This window comes from Sardina pilchardus, chromosome 5 (genome assembly GCF_963854185.1).
Source record: "Sardina pilchardus chromosome 5, fSarPil1.1, whole genome shotgun sequence".
NCBI classification, from domain to species: domain Eukaryota; kingdom Metazoa; phylum Chordata; class Actinopteri; order Clupeiformes; family Clupeidae; genus Sardina; species Sardina pilchardus.
This window is the reverse complement of record NC_084998.1, coordinates 2,339,053-2,343,477: the sequence shown is the minus strand read 5'-3', so window position 1 is coordinate 2,343,477 and position 4,425 is coordinate 2,339,053. Positions and strand designations below refer to the sequence as shown.

Sequence of the window (4,425 nt, the reverse complement as noted above, 5' to 3'; positions counted from 1 at the left end):
CGTCCATCTTTCTTTGCATTGTTCCGTTCTGGGGGCCAGCGTCTGCTTCCCAAATCTAATCAGATTATCACCAATCAGAAAGAGCCCGGAGAGAGAGGCTGTACTACTCATGGCCTTAGCCTTTTATTCTTTTAAACACACACACACACACACACACACACACACACACACACACACACACAACACAGACACAGACACAGACACACACACACACACTCTCTAATCCCTCTTCCAACAGCTAGGTGTACTGGTTCACCTGGGCCACAACACCAACTGAATACCAAGCTGTTAAATTCTCCAGTTTTTGCCCGGTAGAATATTCTGGCAGCAGAGATTCTGGAACCGAGGTACGGATCAATCCAAGGTCGCGCTGGATTAATCCAAGGTCACAGGACGTTGTGGAAGACGCCGGGTGGGTCAGGATTAGGAGGCGGAGCGTACCACTGGAAAACTTGTTTAGAACGTTAAAGCACCCAACCTGCCGACACACTCCCCCTGAGGAGCTCCCCTCAACCTGCTCTGTTACACACTCCTCTTACGGAGCTCTCCACCCAACCTGCTCCTTTACACACTCCTCTTACGGAGCTCCCCCCAACCTGCCCGACACACTCCTCTTACGGAGCTCCCCCCCAACCTGCTCCGTTACACACTCCTCTTACGGAGCTCCCCCCCCAACCTGCTCCGTTACACACTCCTCTTACGGAGCTCCCCCCAACCTGCTCCGTTACACACTCCTCTTACGGAGCTCTCCCCCCAACCTGCCGACACACTCCTCTTACGGAGCTCTCCCCCCAACCTGCCGACACACTCCTCTTACGGAGCTCCCCCCAACCTGCCGACACACTCCCCCTGAGGGAGCCTCCTCCCAACCTGCTCCGTTACACACTCCTCTTACAGCTCTCCCCCAACCTGCCGACACACTCCTCTTACGGAGCTCTCCCCCCAACCTGCTCCGTACACACTCCACCTGAGAATCTCCACCCACCTGCTCCGTTAGGCTCTGGAGTTCTTCTTCTCAAGAAACCAAAAGGTTGAGGAGAGCCATGGCACGGAGACAGCGTTGCCGTTGTGATCGTAAACGGGCTCACTGCCCTTGGGAACGGTGGTCTGACCTGAGGTCATTTCCTGAGTGGCCTCCACATGGGTCTCTCCCGCTCACCACCCTGTCTAATGAAGACTAACAACTGTAACAGAGAGAAGAACGCAGCCCCACACTGATGGATAGTCTTTAAGATAATCTCCAGAGATTAACCAATAAAGCCCTGGCCTTACTGCTGCACTACAGTCCCTGGTGTGTTGAGACTGTGTTACTGCTGTCTATAGTCCCTGGTGTGTTGAGACTGTGTTACTGCTGTCTATAGTCCCTGGTGTGTTGAGACTGTTACTGCTGTCTATAGTCCCTGGTGTGTTGAGACTGTTACTGCTGTCTATAGTCCCTGGTGTGTTGAGACTGTTACTGCTGTCTATAGTCCCTGGTGTGTTGAGACTGTTACTGCTGTCTATAGTCCCTGGTGTGTTGAGACTGTTACTGCTGTCTGTAGTCCCTGGTGTGTTGAGACTGTTACTTATGCCCTGTAGTCCCTGGTGTGTTGAGACTGTTACTGCTGCCTGTAGTCCCTGGTGTGTTGAGACTGTTACTGCTGTCTATAGTCCCTGGTGTGTTGAGACTGTTACTGCTGTCTGTAGTCCCTGGTGTGTTGAGACTGTTACTGCTGTCTATAGTCCCTGGTGTGTTGAGACTGTTACTTCAGCCCTGTAGTCCCTGGTGTGTTGAGACTGTTACTGCTGCCTGTAGTCCCTGGTGTGTTGAGACTGTTACTTCAGCCCTGTAGTCCCTGGTGTGTTGAGACTGTTACTAATGCCCTGTAGTCCCTGGTGTGTTGAGACTGTTACTTATGCCCTGTAGTCCCTGGTGTGTTGAGACTGTTACTGCTGCCTGTAGTCTAGGGTTGGGCATCGATAACCGGTTCCGTCTTGGAACCGGGTTTAACTTATCAATTCCATCGACATCGTACGTCTTTTTTGTTATCGATTCCCTTAACGATTCCCTCAGCCTGCATGACGTCGGACCTTTTCCGGTTTTCCTGAAATTTTGTGTTACTACACGCCCTCTGCGACGACTCATACTACAAGTCAAATCGCGTAAGGGTAGTAATACCAGCAATATGTTAAAACATTTGTCCGTGAAGCATGGGATTAAGCTCCAAGAGTGTCATGTGTTTGACAGACTACGGAGGGGTGCTAACGTTGCCCGGTCCAGGGCTCCAGAGTGCATGCGCCCAAAATGTTTAAGAGTGTGCCTGAAAATAATTCTAGGTGCACCTGACGCTGCTCGGGTGAAAGCATACGTTTCCTTCACAAGTTTTAATTGTAGACTATGCGTGCAACTTTGCCAAACTGTATATAAGTAACCCCCTTGACCCGCTCTCTCTCCCTCTCCCTCTCTCGTGCGACACCCGCCCCTCGACATGCACATTCACAATCGTGAAAGCAATGACGCATAGAAGACAACTAGCGACATTAGAATTAATTTCGGTTAGCATCATAGCGTAGGCTACTGCACAAATTTGATTCAAACTCTTGCATTCAAGTTGACTGATCATCTCAATGTTTTCCAACTCTAAGACTCAAAAGGGCCTGTCCCAAGGAGACAAAGTATTAGCCTACCTTGCAACTTAAACACACGTGGGGAAACTGAACAGTCCAACCAGTAGACTATAATAAGCTAGCCAACTATGCTACTTTGTTTACAATTTGAGGCTTCAAGCCGACAGCTGATTTAAAGAGGCAGAGTTGTAATATGAATAGTAATGAATGTCATGAATATCAGAAATGTCAGTAGTAGGCTATAGATTAGAATATATAAAGAATTATATTATATTATATATATACACTGTAGGCTATATATACATCTTTATAATTCTTTATAAAGAATATGTATATTCCTTATTGTGTTTTAAATAAAGACAAGCTTTTTCTACGCCTTATTGTTAAAAAATCATTCACATTATATGAAAGGAGAGCGATAAAAGGTGACCTTTTGGCGTTAAAGGCGATGCAATGAAAAATGTGGGTAAATTTTTTGGGAATCGATAAGAGAATTGATAAGGAATTGGATTGATAGGCAGAATCGATAATGCCATCGATATTGATAAAAACTTATCAATACCCATCCCTACTGTAGTCCCTGGTGTGTTGAGACTGTGTTACTAATGCCCTGTAGTCCCTGGTGTGTTGAGACGGCCTCAGACTCGTAGTAGAGACGCTACTCACACAACTTCACATGATGTATGACGGCGCCGTCAATACGCTGAATTCTGAATGACACACCCCCCAGTGATGTCATACAGCATCCTCCACCTGCCTGCTCTGCTCCGACCGGTCATCTCCGTTTTAATGAGTGTCCATCTATAGGCTCCTCCCACCAATCATCTCCGTTTTAATGAGTGTCCATCTATAGGCTCCTCCCACCGGGCATCTCTGTCTTAATGACCGTCCATCTATAGGCTCCTCCCACCAATCATCTCCGTCTTAATGAGTGTCCATCTATAGGCTCCTCCCACCAGACATCTCCGTCTTAATGAGTGTCCATCTATAGGCTCCTCCCACCAATCATCTCCGTCTTAATGAGTGTCCATCTACAGTATAGGCGCACCGGTCAACTCCGTCTTTATGGGACATTTGTCTAGAGGAGCTACTCTGATTGGCCATCTCCATCTTTATGGGGTGTCTGTCCAGAGGAGGAGCTACTCTGATTGGCCATCTTTGCAGTGTGTCCAGAGGCTAAGGCTGGACTCACTAGTTTTAAAATCCGCCCAAGAGTGGGGCTTTCTAAAGACCTCCACAAGTAGACGCCGACATGAGTGTATTCATAATACACATTGATTTATTCTTACATTCACTTATTCTTACATTCATTTATTCTTACATTCATTTACTTTTAGATTAATTTATTTTTAGATTAATTTCTTTTTTGATTAATTCACAAACTTAGTCACTAGCAGTCCTCTGCCTTCATACCCATGCATTTTTAATGTCCATATTAATGTCTTCTTTATTGTCTGCGCACACACAGTGAGTAGCGCTGCTGTGGCTACTCAGTGCAGCTAGGGGGCGCTGTGACTGCTGACAGCAGGGCAGTGCTCCCAGGAGCCCTTATGGGACGGGCCGCCCAGGTGGAGTAGACAGAGAACAGGTGCTCTGCTTCCCCTGCAAAGTGTGTGTGTGTGTGTGTGCGTGTGTGTGTGTGAGTACTGTATATGTGTGTGTGTGTGTGTGTGTGTGAGTACTGTATATGTGTGTGTGTGTGTGTGTGTGTGTGTGTGTACTGTATATGTGTGTGTGTGTGTGTGTGTGTACTGTATATGTGTGTGTGTGTGTGTGTGTGTGTGTGTGTGTGTGTGTGTGTGTGTGTGTGTGTGTGTG

At 47.5% G+C, this 4,425-nt stretch overlaps 1 protein-coding gene across 1 annotated transcript in view; it reads right to left on the bottom strand.

The window, feature by feature from the left end:
• The window catches only part of pcxa (pyruvate carboxylase a), a gene marked incomplete in the record, with an annotated part of 112,029 nt that overhangs the window by 24,241 nt on the left and 83,363 nt on the right, over positions 1 to 4,425 (bottom strand).